The 17,959-nt window shown below is 44.9% G+C and overlaps 1 pseudogene; it reads right to left on the bottom strand.

Moving 5' to 3' along the window:
- LOC101026244 overlaps positions 1 to 17,959 on the bottom strand; it is a 32,295-nt pseudogene that overhangs the window by 3,952 nt on the left and 10,384 nt on the right.

A 17,959-nucleotide genomic window follows, 5' to 3' on the forward strand; every position in this document is an offset into this window, starting at 1 on the left:
CAGACCTCCCAGCTAAAGTGGAATCCATTACTTTCCCAGCTTTGTTCTTTAGCACAGGAAGGAATGTTTGGGAAAGTGGCATTGATTGCATCGCCCGGTTTGAGGCTACCTGCAGCTAGGAATGTTAAGACATTTCCTTTGTCATGATGTAGCCATAAGTGTGTTTGGGCAGGTACGCAGTAAGGGTTAGACCCTTTATAACTTACACACAGTGGGAGGATAGTGGGATGATATGTAGTGTTACCTGGCACCTTAGTCTAATGTGTGCCATTAATGATGGACCCCACTGGGGGTAAATCTATCCCTCCTAGCCAAGCAGTTATGTTATTAAAGGCTGAGAAGGAGGTGTCTGCCCAGGTGACAGGGTGAAAGAAAGGTGGATCTAAGATATGAGCCCAATAGAGTGTAGCAGGTATAGGTTGCAGACAAAGCAAGAGCATATGAAGGATCAATACCCTATATGAGTTGCAACGTACAACAGAGAGCATAGCAAGGAACAGATTATCTGGAGTGAATGGTGTCTGTGTCCAGAGCAGGATTCATTCCGCCTCCTGAGTTGCCTTCTTCAGCATCCCCCAGGTAATGTCCAGGGCTTGTGTCGTCCGAGGAAGCCGCATCATCCAGGGCAGCGAGTCCTGTAGGGTCACTTCCTTCATTTCTGGTACCAGGTTGGGTCCTAGCCACGTAATGGTATGGTTTGATGCATTGTGCTGGAATCCAAAGAGGACCTGAGGGGGTGTGAACACAAGCATACCCTCTTCCCCAAGTTAACAATTCACTTGGATTACACCATACATTACTGTTTACATCTTTCCATAAAACTGCAGTTTTATGTCTTGAGAGGTTTTAGCAAAGTGCTTTTCTACAGTGGATTGAAATTTATCATCTAAATTTAAAAAATTAAGGGTAAATAAGGCTTGTGCCAATAGCGTTGCAAGGTCCTTATCCATACTCCCCTGTTTTGTTTTTTGAGCATATTTTTAAGGGTGGAGTGGGCACGTTCTATTATGGCCTGTCCGTGGGGATTATATGGGATGCCTGTGGAATGTTGGATGTTCCACGTGTGACAAAATTGTTGAAATTGTGAGCTGGCGTAAGCTAGACCATTATTAGTTTTAATTTTTATGGGTTGCCCCATAAATGCAAAAGTTAAAAGATGTTTAATGACATATCGAGTAGACTCTCCAGGAAGGGCATGTACACTAATTAAATGAGAATTGGTATCAATGGAGACATGTACATATCTAAGTTTTCCAAATTCAGGGATGTGTGTAACATCTGTTTGCCATAACTGATAAAGTGCCAATCCTCTAGGGTTAACACTTGTTGAAGGAGGGGACATGCCTGTGAGCTGGCAATCTCAGCATTGCAGGATAATTTATTTAGCCAGCCTCTGGGTAAATTGAAATTGTTTAGACAAGTTTCTCTAGTTTTGCCGGAAAAATTGATGTGATTGGGTGGCTTGGTCAAGCAGTGATGTTACAACCTGAAGGTATGCTTGATCATTGCCATAAATCAATGGGCCAGGCAGGGAGCTGTGGCCCTGAATGCGTGTAATAAAAATAGGATGTGTACACTGATCTAGCAATTGCTGAAGTCAAAGAGCACACAGGGTGGACTCCAGAGTGGACTTAATTAGGGCTGTCTCAAGGTTCTGCAGTAAAAAAACAGAGTAAGCAGAGTCATTAACAACATTGAGGGGCTGAGTGGAAAAAGTTTCCAAAGCCAATATCAAGGCCCCAAACTCAGCTCTCTGAGTGCTAGTAAATCCAGATCGAGTGATGGAATTATGTGGTCTCTACCAGACTGCTGCTTTTCCATGTTTACTAGAACCATCAGTAAACAGTGTTAAAGCATTTATGGGGAAGTGAACTCTTTTTGTAGGGAAAATCATAGGAGTATGATAAACTGAAGGAGTTAGCAGGAATGACATGCTCTATTTGACCTGTGTAATCAGAGGTGCTATTTGGAAGTCCATCGATAAGGGCAATACTGCTTTGAATTGCTTTTTATTTAAAGAAATCCTGATGATATCAGGATCACAACCTAGCAAGTGACTGCATCATCTGCAGCCTGAATATATGACTTTATTGATTAACTGGATATAGGGAGATAGTGTTTTAGTCTCGGTATGTGAGCAAAAAAACCCATGCTAAAAAACATAGCTCTGGAGCCATTTGTCCTATTAACCCTGTAGGGGAGTGTTTACTGGGAAAAATAAGCAATTGAACAGAATATTTTGGATCTATGAGATTTACTTGTCTTTGAGAAATAGCCTGTTCTATTTCTTCCATCTTTTTTTTTTTTTTTTTTTTTTTGCTGCTGGGATTAAATATCTGAGAGAATCCAGGACTGTGTTGCCCTTTAAGATAGAAAACATGTTTTGCAGCTTATAAGTAGGAATGCCCAAGGTGGGGTGAAGCCAATTAAAATTGCCTAGTAATTTCTGATAATCATTTAAGGTGTGTAAGTTGCTAGTATTTAACCTTTTGAGGTTTTACTGACCAGGAAGTAAGTATGTACCCAAGATATTTCCAAGGAGAGGACATTTGTGCTTTTTCAGGTGCAATGATTAAACCACTCAGCTGTGCATTCTTTATGACAGAGGTATACAAACTTAAAAGCATTGGCTCTGTTGGGGCTGCTAGTAGAATATCATCCATAAAATGAATAACCTTGCAATCAGGAAATTCTTTTCTGCTGGGGAACAAAGCTTGATTTACATGATACTGACACATGGCAGCACTGTTTAGCATTCCTTGAGGAAGCACTTTCCAATGAAATCGGGAAAGCTGGCCTTTCATTATTGATAGCTGGTATTGTAAACACAAATTTTTCTCTGTCTTGCTTTTCCAGGAAAACAGTGTAAAAGCAACAGTGGCCATTATTAGAAAGAGGTGTTTTAAATTCTTAAATTGTACTTAAATCTTAGCAGAGAATTATAATCCGGGATGTCACTTGTATACAAGGAACACGTGAAATTTTGCCGTGGGCCACCTGCGGAGCTGGGCGTCTAGCAGGTGGGTCCCAGGGCGGCGCCATGTTGCACTTGCACTGCTTTTTGTCTGTGCCGCCTTTTGTCTGTGCTGCTCCCTCAATCTGCTGCCGCTGGGCAGCTGCTGCCAGCCGAGTGGACCTTCGTGCACGCCTCCTGCCTCTCCCTAGCAGGCCAGCTCTGGTGTGCTGGGCCTGGCTCCTTGTCACTGCTACCTCTGTGCAGGCCGAGTTCCTGGAAGCACTCGCTGGCTCCAGGTGTACGAGCTTCCTTTGCTGCCAAGCATTTCCTTCTGCCTACCACCAGCTTGGCCACACGGCTTCAACCTCTAATGCTTTTTCTTAACTTTTTATAAACGTTAAAAGAAATAGGTTTATATACCCAATTGCCTTGTCAACGTTGCATTACCAGGCAGGCTAAGAGCTCCCCTTTTAATGCCTCTTGCCTAAGAAAGGGTCCCATAGCTGTAGCGTAGCTCTTGTCTTTTTTCCTATTTATTGCAGGAGGGGGCTCAGGCAAAACCTCCATTTCCTCTTTGTTATTTTGGTCTGCTGATATCAGGGCTGAGCGAAAAGGAGGTGGTAAGGCAGGTGACGGTTCCTCCTCCTTCCCCTTTTTAGGTTCTTCTGTGTATAACAGAGCCAGGGTCACCCTAAGGCCCATAGCATTAAAGATGATACTGGGACCTGTTGCCCTTGCGCATGATGTTGATTAAGATCTCTCCCCACTTGTTCCCAGAGCTCTACGTCTAGCGTTCCTTTTTCTGGGAACCATGAGTTTTGTGAGACAACAGTTTGCATTAGGTCCCTTAATTGAGCCTGTGAAACCAAGGCTCCACTAGCTTTAAGCAGCTGTTTCAATACTTTTATATACTGTTTCTGTTAAGCTGATAACTGTTGTCCCATGATGAAACCCTAGCCTGAACAATCCCCCCAAACTTGGAAATTCCGAGTGGGCATCAATGACTTACTAACTTACTGTTTGCACAGTTCTTTTCATCTTCGTTTTTGAGGGGTCCGTTGTGATCCTTCACAGTGTGCCTCCCGCAGGGCACCACTTGCAAGGGTCTATCCTGCAGACCCCAGCTGCATGGCGGATGAATAACATACTCAGACACCGATATTCAGTGACAGAGCAGCTAAGGGGCCAGGCCACACACAAAAAGAGTTGTGTGCCTTGACTAGCTGGCCCTGAGGGCATTTATTCAGCACAGACTTAATGACAAAGGCGTTGAGTCAACACACCTGTGAGTAATTAACTTTGCCGACCACCGAGTAGAGAGCAATCATGCACCCGCGGATAATCAAAGGTTGGTCTTAGGACCACATGAGTAAACAAGCTATTCAGATAAACTACCCCACATTCCCATGTTATTTGCTCTACTGCTATCAACTCAAGGTAAAGGGGATTAGGCTGCTTTCAGCCAAATCCTTTACTGAAGCTGTGCAGACCTTCTGGCCTTCTAAGAAGGTTTGTGTCTATATCCTATAACTTCATCTTACAATTTTTCCAACCACACTGACTGATCCCCTACACCCAGACTTAAATCTCACACCCTTCCTCCCACCATTTAAACTAGGCCACAGACTGATGGAAAAGCAGAGGGAGCCAACCTCCATCTGCTAACTGTGCCACATGCCTAATGCTTTCCACGTATTATCTCATTTAATCCTCAGCACCTCTGCGAGGAAGGTGCTAACGTCCCTTTTAAGGTAAAGAAACTGAGACTTAGAGATGCAAAGTAGTTGAATGGTGATGAGGGGAGCCAAGGCCAGAATCCAGTTTGACTCTGAGGAGCCTCTTATACCACCGTCTCTTTCCCTATGTTTGGGGGGCTCCATGACTCTAGCCGGGATGATGATGTTCAGACCTGGGAGGAGCCCACCACTAAAAGTCAGAGGGCAGGAAGCAAGAAACAGTCACAGACTGCCCTGGAGGGTGCTGGGGTCACCTGTCCCCCAGGCTGGAGCTGCCTCTGGCCTCACACCTCCCCTCCCCAGAGGCTGGTGCCCGCCTTCCAGCTCTTCTTGGATGGGGCAGTGTTACCGTCTCCTTTAGCTTGCCCAGCTTCTTTCCCAGCTCCCTCTTTACGTGCTATTCCAACTGCATCGCACTGGTCATCTCCATGTTCTCGTTAGTCTGGACAGAGAGAAGCAATCGGCAGCCATCCACTGCAGCTGGAGACCCTAGAACTTGGTGTCTGCCTCCCATGGCACCAGGAAGGGTGGAGGCAGGTTAGAAAAATCATTCCCTCTTCCCCACAGCCATCAGAGCAGGGCTCTGGTTCACAGGTACCTTCAGAAGTACCATCTCACATTAGGGGTACACTGCCTCATTTTATGGGCGGGAAAACAAAGGTCGGGAGGGCTAGGGAGGAGGGCAGGCTCTCCTGATGGGGTCACACACCAGCTTTATGAATCCATTCTGCAGCTCAGACAGCTGCTCCTTGAGCTCGTGGTTCTGGGTGAGCACGCGGCTGATGGTGGTGCAGTCATTCTGCATGGTCTCCAAGATTTGTCTGTGCGACTCTGCCTGCTCCCCCAAGAGCTTGGCCACCTGCTGCAGCTCCAGCAGCCTCTCCTCCCACTCCTGGTTCGGGTGACTGAAGCCCTCAGTGTCTTGCTCCTGGGCTTGGAGCTGCCAGGCTCTCCAGTTCCTTCTGCAGGTGGCCAGCCTCTGCTTGTAGCTGCTGCTCCACCCTGGAGGGCCCTGCTTGGAGTTCCAGGGGCACGGCTCAGGTAAGAAAGGAAGCGACAGTAAGGGCCTCTGGATTCTCAAAAAAAAAAACCCTCCTCTTGGTCCACAGCTCCTCTCAGGCTCCCCAAACTTGGCCTCCCTGCTAATGATTCCTTGCACCCGGATATTAGCCAGTCTTCCCGCCACTTTCTGATAGAGACAACTGTGGATGGCTGACAATGGGCACACTTCCCTCTTTGCTGATGGGAACACTGAGGCTCATGGAGATTACGAGACTTGCCAACTCCTGGCACAGACCTCTTTCCTTCTGCCCCAAAGCCCTCCATCCACCCACCTCCCTGGGGCATTCTAAGCCACCCCCACAGCACTCTGATACCAGTTCTGCTCCCAGGTCACCACAGTCCCAGCTTACCCATTTGGTTACTCAGTTCAGCCAAGCTCATTTCCAGTTCTTATACCCAACTCATGCTATGCTCCTTCTCCTCTCTCAATGTGCACACCTGCCCAAAATACAGCAGGAAAGGGCCCTGAAGAGAGGGGCTGGTGGCTGGATGGGCTACCATCTCCATCTCTGACCCTGCCTCCACATAGCCTAGACCCATGATCACCTCTGGCTATAGTCTTCCCATTTTACAGATGTCTAGAAAGATCAAGTGATCTATATAAGGTGGGGGGCTGAAGGGTCAGGTCTCACCTGCTCTGACATCTACTGCATCCTCTGCTGCCACATGGCACTCCCTCCTTTCAGATTTTCAGCATACGTCTCTCTCTCCATTTGTAGTTGTCCAACTGACTCCATTACCTTCAAGAATGGGGACAGAAGTTACGAAGGGCTGTCACTGGTCCTCACCTGCTCCTGGCCACCTGGGGTCATCTTCCTTCCATATCCCTCCCCTGCAAAGCCTCACCTGCCCCAGGTGTGCTTCCAGCTATGCCCGCTCCTCCATGGCCTGCAGTAACTGCTGTTTAGTATCAGGGCCTTCACAGTGCCTTGAAAACCAGATAGTGAAGAGTGAGAAGTTTAGATTCCGAGAGCCTGGGCCGTTCCAACAGTGCCCCTTAAAAGGGCTAGGGCGAGGCTCAGTGTACAACTCAGTCAATACAACTCTGCTGTCAAGTTTCTTTGTTTTAGAAATAAAAAATTAAATAATTTTAAAAAGATCTCAGGCTGGGCATGGTGGCTCATGTCTGAATCCCAACACTTTGGGAGACTGAGGGAGGTGGATCACTTGAGCTCAGGAGTTCAAAACCAGCCTGGGCAACATGGCAAAGCCCCGTCTCTACAAATACAAAAATTAGCCAGGTGTGGTGGTGTGCACCTATAGTCCCAGCTACTTGAGAAGCTGAGGCAGGAGGATCGCTTGAGCCTGGGAGGTAGAGGCTGCAGTGAGCCAAGATCACACCACTGCACTCCAGCCTGGATGATAGAGAGAGACCCCATCTCAAACAAACAAACAAACAAACAAAAAACAAAAAACAAAAAACCTCTACTCTCTATTATTACCCATGGAATAGTGGAAGTGTTGGCTTGAACCTCAGATGGAAATAAACAGACTCATTAGCTAGCCATATAAATGTAATTTATCAAATAATGGTTTTCATCTATGATGTGTTAAAAAAAATTTTTTTTAAGCCCTAACCCTGAGATTCTGATTCCCCAGGTCTATGGTAGGGCCCCAATTTGTAGATTTTTTAGCACTCTCTAGAGGATTCTATGGCAGCATCAGAACAAGGACCGAAATTTTCCAACTCTTGGCATGATCCCTAGACCATGGCCCCAGCTGGATGGGGCTCCAACCACCTCCGCGGCTGCAGTCCTTAGCTTGTTGAAGCAGTTCAGTCATTTGTAATTTCTTTTGCAGCTCTTCTAAGTTAAGCAGTATGCCAGCCTTCTCAGTCACTAGGACTCAAAGCTTCTCTTCCAATTCCGATTTCTCCTGCTTCAGTCCTCATTGATTCGGTTATGGCCAGAGGCAGTAGAGAAAGGAATGAACTAAGAACAGAAAGGACTCCTTTGGTGATCAACCCTCCACCCTTGCCTCACAACCACAGAACCGTAGCACTGGAAGGAACCCCAGGAATCCAAAGTTACAGATGGCAGGCCTGAGAGAAGGCGTGAGTTGTTCGAGGCTACATCATGAGTCACCAGCACTACAGCTTAACTGTGCACATGTACAAACCTGTATGACCACCTCACCATGCTTACCTGTACCCCCTCAACCTCCCAGCACATCACCCATGCTAAGGGCCCCCAGACCTCCCATCCCACCTTCCCCCATGCTACCTGTTCTTGTGTAACTCCAGCCTGAGGGTGTTTCTCTCTTTGGTTAACTCCTTGTTGTACTGAAAATACAGGCCAAGGTTAAGTCAGGATATAGCAGGCAGAGGAGCAGCTGGCCGACCAGTACCAACAGCTCAGTAACTATTCCACAGTAACACTTCCTCACTCTGAATCACACCTGACATTTTTTCAAAGCATTTCTAAGTCCATGATCTCATTTGCTTTTTGTTTGTTTGTTTTTGTTTTGTTTTTGAGATGGAGCCTAGCTCTGTTGCCTAGGCTGAAATACAGTGGCATTATCTCGGCTCACTGCAACCTCGGCTTCCCAGGTTCAAGCAATTCTCCTGCCTCAGCCTCCTGAGTAGCTGGAATTTACAGGTGCCGACCACCACACCCAGCTAATTTTTGTATTTTTAGTAGAGACAGGGTTTCACTGTGCTGGCCAGGCTGGTCTCAAACTCCTGACCTCATGATCCGCCAGCCTAGGCCTCCCAAAGTGCTGGGATTACAAGCATGAGTCTGAGCGCCTGGTCAGTCTCATTTGTTTTTAAAAGAACTTAGTAAGGGTGAAGGGACAGGGAAAGAGATTGAATTTATAGCTGGCTAACAGAGGCCCAGAGGGATAAAACAATATTGTTATTATGTTACCGTTATTACTACCACTGTTTGAACCCTTATTGAGTGCTTCACTAGCCACCATGCTAACAATCCCATTTAATCCTCACAACCACCATATGAGACAACTACTATTATTACCTCTATTGTGTCGATAAAAAACATGGGGTATTAGAGATTAAGTGCTTGCCTAAGATCACTCAGAGCTGGGATTTGAACCCTCAGGTGTATCTGATTCTCTAAGCCCATTTGTTCACTGGGGGTGGGGGCACAGATAGGAAGGGGGAAATCAATCTCTTGTTCACTTTTTGAAAGGATGATCCATTCACATAGTCCAAAGCTCAGAAGGTACAGAAGGGAAATATCTCCCAGCCACCCTGTTCCTCTCTCCTGAGTTTTTTGTGTTTTATTTTATTTATTTATTATTTTACTTTAAGTTCTGGGACACATGTGCTGAATGTGCAGGTTTGTTACATAGGTATACGTGTGCCATGGTGGTTTGCTGCACCTATCAACCCGTCATCTAGATTTTATGCCCCACATGCATTAGGTGTTTGTCCTAATGCTTTCCTTCCCCTTTCCCCCTAACCCCTTCCTGAGTTGATGAATCCTCGTAGACACATTTTATGTATATGATCATAGTATGTATGTAGACACACACACACACACACACACGTTCCCTCTCTCTACACAAATGGTAACATACTGAAGATACTCTTCTGTACCTTCACAGTACAAGTACCATATCCCCCACCTAGCACTTGGCAAAGGCCAAAGCCAGTTAAGGGTAGGGCGAGGACTTGGCCTCCAAACTCTGCATCCAGTGCTCGCTCTCCATAGGACCCCTAACTCACCCACAGCAGCTGACTCAGCCCCAGGCTACCTCTAACAACCACACACACAAGCAGTGAGAAATAGTCCATGCTGCTTTCTGGGCAGGACATTCCATCCTGCAGAAGGGACCTTTAGGCTCACTCCGCCATCTGGGAAGCCAGGCTGCCAGGGGATGGGGCAGGTGGTTGGACTCACCCTGTCTGCTTTCTTCTGCTGTATGGAGACAGCAAAGAGCCTGCTCCAACTCTCCCACACACTGCCAGGAATACTACAGGCAGCTGGCCAGATCTTCGGACTCTCCTGGAATGAGAGAGGTTCAGATGGGGCCCAAAGGACTCCCCCAATGGCCTGTCAAAGTGCCAAGTTGAAGGATGATGGGGTGCCCAGATTCCCACCTTCTTTCTGCCTGGCAGCATGCTGAGTGTGAGCCAGGGCTGTCTGTAACTCGGCTTTCTCTGATACAAGGATTTCTACATTCTGAATGTGAACCTTTGGTAGAAAAGCCAAAAGCTGAAAGAGAAGGAAAGAAACATTCTCCAGAGGACAGGAGGGAACTTCACACTCTCTACTCACCTGTAACTGCTCCCTTAGAGCTCCCTGCTTTTGGTGGCACTCTTTCTTTTCCTATAGGAAAAGGAATACAGAGCTCTTACTAGGGGTAAGCAGAGATGGTACAGCAAGGGACATGCCCCCAGAATGGCACCAATGCCCCAGGACCGTTCCACCCATGGGACCAAGTTATCAGGGACCTTATGGGGATGGGGTGGAATCTGGGGGGTGAGCCTTCCCCAGGCTGGGAGTGGGTGAGACGAGACTGAAGCCTCTACATCTGAGTGCCCCCCAAATCCAGCAGTCATGTTGTGAGCAAACAGTTACTTCTTCCAACTGATCCACCATTTCTTGGTTCTGTTGTTTCTGTGGAGACAGTTAAAGGATGGTGACTAAGGATGGCCCCCTCGACTCTATTCCCCAGACCAGGAAGGGGTAGGCAGTAGCCAGGAATAGATTTTAAAGGCAAAGTTCTCAGACTTAATGGAAACATGAACTGGTAAACTCTCCTCAAGCTCCCAAGGAAAGAGGATTTGGATCTTTGTTGGTTTTGGCCCACAGTCATAGAACTGAAAGTCTGAATCCGAATTCTCTCAAAGGGACAGTAACATAAACCTCTAGAGATGAAGTCTGAGAAAAGCCCCCCCTTCTGCCAGCTTGTGATGTAGAAAGGTATATTCATTCAACAAACATTTACTGAGCACATATGGGCCAGGTATGGTTCTATTTTTTTTTTTTTTTTTTTTTGAGACGGAGTCTCGCTCTGTCGCCCAGGCTGGAGTGCAGTGGCCGGATCTCAGCTCACTGCAAGCTCCGCCTCCCGGGTTTACGCCACTCTCCTGCCTCAGCCTCCTGAGTAGCTGGGACTATAGGCGCCCGCCACCTTGCCCGGCTAGTTTTTTGTATTTTTTTTTTTTTTAGTAGAGATGGGGTTTCACCATGTTAGCCAGGATGGTCTTGATCTCCTGACCTCGTGATCCGCCCATCTCGGCCTCCCAAAGTGCTGGGATTACAGGCTTGAGCCACCACACCAGGCCTCAGGTATGGTTCTTAATACAGGGATATAAGACAGAAAAAGACAAACAGGAGTAATAGCAGAGATATAACGCAGAAAAAGACAAACAGGAGCCCTTGGCCCTGAGGTTTTCATTCTAGTGGGCCTTTTTTTTTTTTTTTTTTGCGGGGGGATGGAGTCTTGCTCTGTTGCCCAGCCTTGAATGCAGTGGCACCATCTCGACTCACTGCAACCTCTGCCTCCCAAGTTCAAGCGATTCTCCTGCCTCAGCTTCTTGAGTTGAATAGCTGGGACTACAGGCGTGTGCCACCATGCCTGGCTAATTTTTGTATTTTTAGTAGAGATGGGGTTCCACTATGTTGGTCAGGCTGGTCTCGAACTCCTGACCTCCTGATCCACCCACCTCGGTCTCCCAAAGTGCTGGGATTACAGGCAGGAGCCACCATGCCCAGCTCTAGTGAGCCTTTAAACCTTGGACTCTCAGAGCTAACAGAGCCCTTTGATATTCTCTAACTCTACCTCCTCAGGAAATGCAAGCCCAAGGAGGAGAGGTGGCTTGTCCAGAATCAAAGAGCAAATTAGGGACTCAGTCAGGATAAAAATATAGGGCTTCTGACAACTAGTCAGGCTAGCACTTTCCCAAGAAGCAACAACCCCAGGCACTCAAAGTACCCTAGGTTGAGATGATATGAGGAAGATTCAAGCTGTCAAATTCAGTTTCCCAAGATCTGTTCCACAGAAGATAAGCAGATCTTACTCTAGAAACCACTGATTGAAGGGCATCCTGGTCCCGGAACCACAGAGAATTTGAATATGAGGTGGAAAACTCAGAAAAAAATGTTAAACTCTCTGGAGAGTAGAAGCCTGGGAGAAAATCAAACCAAACCCATTCTCCTATTGCCACCCAGAGACACTGTCAACATTTTGAGCTCATGGGGAAAGTGTGGGCTTTTCACATTGTCAATGTCTCTGCTAATGGAGTAAGGCAGCCTGAAACCTCTCACTCCTAGGTCCCATAGTCCCCATTCCCCTTCCAGCTGGAAACCTGTGCTGTGACCAGAGGAACCAGAAGCAGGGTGAGAACACTTAGTGGACTGGGTCCTAAGATCAAAGACCAGTTTCGTGGCAGTAATCACAGTTCCTAGGGGAACTGTGATGTCACTATATTCCACTCCTCCCTGGGGTGGGGGTGCCTATCAGCATGACGCCTGAGTCACCACTTTGAGATGTGGGAAAGAGGTGCAGGGCCAGGACCCAGGTCCTTGGAGATGTCAGCCCAAAGACCCAAGGAAGGTCACACTTGGGGCAGCAGAAGGTAAAGACTGAGTATGGAGCAGGGAGCCCCAGGAGTCACCCACCCAAAAGTCACCCTGGGGCAACTGGTGAGGGCAGAGGCTGGGCTGCTGAGGGGGAGGGGCTGGCTATAAGATTTTGGTTGGGGGAGCCCAGAGGCATTGGGTGGGGCCCAGCCTGGTGTGCCTCAGGAGTGGCACAGACTCTGGCAGCAGTCCTACCATCGGAGGGGGACTGGGCCTGGGTCAGGGGGCCATAACCTGGTGCATTTTACCTTTTTCTTGGCCATGGACAATTTTCTCTGTCAGGTTTCTTCCGATATCACTGGGCAGGGAGAGGCGGGGATGGGGCCACATCAGTGTGATCCCAGTGACAACTGCTAAACACTACTAGTAGCCTACCACACAGCTGTGTGACTGAGCCAGAGGAGGTGTAACCAGGGTCGCACTAGAATGCATAATAGGGGTGTGGCCTTAAAGCTCGAAGCCCCTTGGTCTATGAGAAAGATGAAAGGGAAAGGAGCCATGGCCAGGCAGCAGCATGTCCAGAGGGACCTGTGGCCTCACAAGGAAAGCTGCTCATGTAACCACTGTTCTCCGCTCACTCTGGGAGAGGGGCAGGGCCAGTTTTCATTTTGAAAACTTTAAAACTTTAAAAAATAAACTTTGAAAATAATATGTCTGTGTATTTTATATATGTGTGTGTCTATATGTGTGTGTATCTATATGTCCTTCCAGAGCTGTCTTCATTATCCAACTTCTATGCCAGGCCTACGATTTTGGCCTTTTTCATCTTCAAATGGAATAGAAGAATTACCAGTATTCCATCAATTGAGGTACAAATCCTGTAAAAATGGAAAAATCCATAGCACACTTGATGATTAATGAAGCAGACTACATTATCCAACATTCCAATGAAAAAAATAATCACAATGATTTCTCTTTTTTGGAAAAAGTTTCTCTTATTCTCCTACATTACTGTTAAGATTTTTTTTAAACAAGAAACATGTCTAATATCTTTAAAAACACAAAGCTTTTGGGCCGGGCGTGGTGGCTCATGCCTGTAATCCCAGTACTTTGGGACACTGAGACAGGTGGATCACCTGAGGTCAGGAGTTTGAGATCAGACTGGCTGACATGGTGAAACCCCGTCTCTACTAAAAATACAAAAACTAGCCAGGCGTGGTGATGGGCACCTGTAATTCCAGCTACACAGGAGGCTGAGGCAGGAGAATCGCTTGAACCCAGGAGGCAGAGGTTGCAGTGAACCGAGATCACGCCACTGCACTTCAGCCTGGGTGACAGAGCAAGACTCCATCTCACAAGACTAAATAAATAAATAAATAAATAAATAAATAAATAAATAAAAACACAAAGCTTTCAATTTAATAAGCACTCAAAGCTCTTTACCAGTCTAAAGCAAATACAGGGCCCTTCTAAAGTAAGGCTAAATGCTAAGTGATGGGGGAGAGAAAAAGGACATAAATAACTCCTACTCTCGTGGGGTTAATCACTAAATCCTATTTTTCTAGAATCACCTGGAATCTCTAAACCTTGCAAACGAATCTGAATTTCTCACTAAAAAATACTTGGCTACGACTTACAATCATGAAAACCAAGAATTGTGTTATGTCATTGTGTATTGCTTATTATCCAAATTCCACACTAGACTGGGATCAATGGTTGAATCTCTCATGATTTGCTCCATAACCTGTGTGCTGCTTATCCCAGACCAAACTAAGCTTTTTTCTAGAGTTCTACAATTTATAATTAGTATACAAGAGTGGTTCTCAAAAATGTAGTCTCTGGACCAGTAGCACCTAAGAACTTTTTACAAATTCTAATTATCAGACCCCATCCTAGACCTGATGAATCAGAAACTCTGGAGTAGGGCCCAGCAATCTGTGCTTCAATAAACCCTCCAGGTGCTCAAGAACATCTGGCATACAGCAGGTAGAAAAATGTGTTTCCTTCTGTAAGTCCAAAGTCAGGGATGCTATATGTTCTGTCTTGATATGAAAAAATGACATGCAATTAAAAGGAATAAATCTCCTTCCTACTTCCACCCTCCATCCAATGTGTTTTATTTATTTTATTTATTTATTTTTTTGAGATGGAGTCTTGCTCTGTCGCCCAGGCTGGAGTGCAGTGGCCGGATCTCAGCTCACTGCAAGCTCCGCCTCCCGGGTTCATGCCATTCTCCTGCCTCAGCCTCCTGAGTAGCTGGGACTACAGGCGCCTGCCACCTCACCCGGCTAGTTTTTTGTATTTTTTAGTAGAGACGGGGTTTCACCGTGTTAGCCAGGATGGTCTCGATCTCCTGACCTCGTGATCTGCCCGTCTCGGCCTCCCAAAGTGCTGGGATTACAGGCTTGAGCCACCGAGCCCGGCCCAGTGTGTTTTATTTTTATAAGTTAAATTAGAAAACAAGTGGCAATCAGAGATTTAGTCTAAAAAGTGTATTTACAGGTAACAGTTCTCATCCAGCCTGATCTCACACAATACCATTTACATCCTCTTACATCTAAAGTTTCAGAAAAGGATCTTCACAATGTAAGTCTCAGGCACACTAGGAGTTCTATAATAAAAGATCACGTAGATCTGAATGTCCAAACTTATTAGAGAAAAAAAATGGAATCATTGGTTATATTTTCAAATTGCATTCAATACAAAATTAAAGTTTTGAAAAATTTTCACCTTCATAATTCTAAGTTAATAGAATTAAACCAGAATACTCCATTCTTTCAAAGCCTCTAGCCAGGCAAAATTTTACTCTATTACTTCTTGCTTTCAATGGATACAAAAGGGAGTCCTGGTAGGCACATTTTGTATACCTGCAAAGATGCAGAACAGTTCCATCTGTTCAATATTAAAACACAAGTCCTGTAAACCTCAGATGGTAAGTGTAATACTTCAGCACTAGGACCAAAGCCTCAAATGTGAAAAGATACCAAGAACACCACTAGCAAACAAAAGTAAACTCTCAACCAGAAACAGTAGTTCACACCTGTAATCCTAGCACTTTGGCAAGCCAAGGTGGGAGGATTACTTGAACTCAGGAGTTCAAGACCAGCCTGGGCAGCACAGCGAATTCGTATCTCTACAGAAAATTTTAAAAATCAGCAGGGCGTGGTGGTACACACCTGTAGTCCTAGCTACTTGGGAGGCTGAGGCAGGAAAATAACTTGAGTCCCAGAGTTTGAGGCTGCAGTAGCTATGATCATGCCACTACACTCCAGCTTGGGTGACAGAGCAAGACCTAGATAATTACATTCTGTCCTGCTCCTGTTTACACTAAAATCACTAAGTTAAAATGCTTTCATTCAGCAGGATAAAAATTAAGTAAAATGTGACTTTGGAGTTTGGCTAGCAAAAAACAAAGGAAGAAAAAATAAAGCAAAATGACAAATTACTTACTGGGAGAAAGTTTTTGAAACTTCAATGACAGATAAAAGGTTTGTATCCTTAGCTTATAAAGAAATCTTTAAATTACTCAGAAAAAGACAAATGATTAAAAAAAGATAAAATATTTTATAATTTTATAAAATTACTCAGAAAAAACCAAATGATTTCTAACAGAAAGTGGGCAATGGAGAAACAGGCACTTACTACAAAAATAAAAACGGCCAGTAAGCACATAAAAAAGATTCAAAAGCACTAAAACCAAAGAAATGTAATGAAAACAATATTTTCTGCTTAAAGACCAGCAAAGATGCCAAATGGAAGGAGGAAACTGGAGCTCTGTCACTGTTGGTGGGAGTATAAACTGAACCAATTTTCCTGCAGGATAATTTGAAAATTTCTACTAAAATCCCTAAAACTGTTTTATATTATTTTCCTCCAGAAATTCTACTTCTATGAAATCAGTCCAGAAATGCTTTCCCGAGTCCATTAAAATGTATATATAAAGCTCATTTTAAAGCACTTATGAATTTCAGTTGGCATAAAGTTGAAACAATGACTTTTAGTTTTAAGTTGGTAACAAAAATAAATTCTCTATATATCACTTACTCCTTTCAGCAAAACAACCCAATACATACCTCTGTAGAAAATGTTTCTTCTGGATTTACCCAAATAACATGATAAATTCTCATTATTTTATTGCTTTTTAAAAATTATTTATTTGCTTATTTATTTAGAGACAAAGTCTCACTCTGTCGCCCAGGCCGGAATGCAGTGGCGCAATCTCGGCTCAATGAAACCTCCACCTCCGGGGTTCAAGCAATTCTCCTACCTCAGCCACCTGAGTAGATGGGATTACAGGTGCGTGCCACCATGCCTGGCTAATTTTTTTCTACTTTTAGTAGAGACGGGGTCTCACTGTGTTAGTGAGGATGGTCTTGATTGCCTGACCTCGTGATCCACCCACCTCAGCCTCCCAAAGTGTTGGGATTACAGGCATGAGCCACCGCGCCCGGCCTATTGTTATTTTTTTAAAAAAGACTAAAACATATTATATTATATTACAGACACCGGTCACTCAGTATGTCAAAAGGCTTAAGATTGAACTAGATCATCTGCTGAACTTTAAACATAGTACTTACCTCTATTTGTAGATGAAGTTTGAAGCAACTGTTTGGCTTTGAGGGAAGTATGAGGCAAATTTTTCAGCCTTTGTGAAACTGTTGAAAAATAAGGAATTGTAATATTTGCCTGTAAGTACAACATAAAGGCTATGGCTTCTGATACAAACTTGAAAATTTATCAGAGTGGAAACCATAAGGTGCAAATATGTTAGAATCCTAGAAGCAAGAGACCCCATTCTCCACAAAAAGGAAAAAAAAAAGTCAAAAAGAAACAAAAAAGTGATGCTTAGTGCATTAAGGTGGAAAGAAAAGGGGATGGAACATAAGCTTTTAAAAATAGTTTCTTATAGATGAGAAAATCTCCAATGTGTCATTGGTCAAAATAGCAAAGAGAAAACAAACCACCAGCAAACATGCTATAGATGCAAAGAAAACAAAGATAAAAGTATAGAATAAACTATACAGCACACAGTATAGAATAAAGTAAGTGCAGCACTTGTCCAATGCATAGAAGCAGATTTTGGCAAAGCAGTTATTGTTAGATGAATTACCCTAATATGAAACCATAATCTCCAAACTATTCGAAAAGGAGAAGAAAACTCAGAACCAAGCAGGCCCTCAGAAAGTTACAATCTAGTAGCTTCACTATGTTCGGTATCTTATAGCGTACAACTAATTTTTTATCTAGGCTGTGCACATATGTATGTAGGTGGAGGGTTGTACGTAATGTTGGTGTGGGTTGAGGGGTCTGGAGGAGTCAGACCATCTGCCTTTTAAAGTTTTCAATGAAGAAAGCTAAGCTTTCTTCCAAACTCCCAATGTATTAACTGCACTGAAACTCAAAATTAGCAGGTAAGCAGCAGCCCAGGGCCATCCAGAGATAAAGCAGTTCCAATTTCTCCAATATACAGTTACTATGGCTCTGACGGACTGATGAGTCTCACACCTACCAGTGTAGTCATCTATTTAAGTGGCTCTAAAATATTTTAGTTACTGTACTGATTTGAAAGTCAGACTTCATATACCTCTAGGATTTATGTGCAAAAAAAGAGCTCTCATTGCTATAAATCTAGCCAAACTGCATAAACATTATTGGGGTGATAAAGGGATACCTGACATTATCAGAAAGAATTACAATTTCTTAGCCAGGTGTGG

This window comes from Papio anubis, chromosome 9 (genome assembly GCF_008728515.1).
Source record: "Papio anubis isolate 15944 chromosome 9, Panubis1.0, whole genome shotgun sequence".
Lineage (NCBI taxonomy): Eukaryota > Metazoa > Chordata > Mammalia > Primates > Cercopithecidae > Papio > Papio anubis.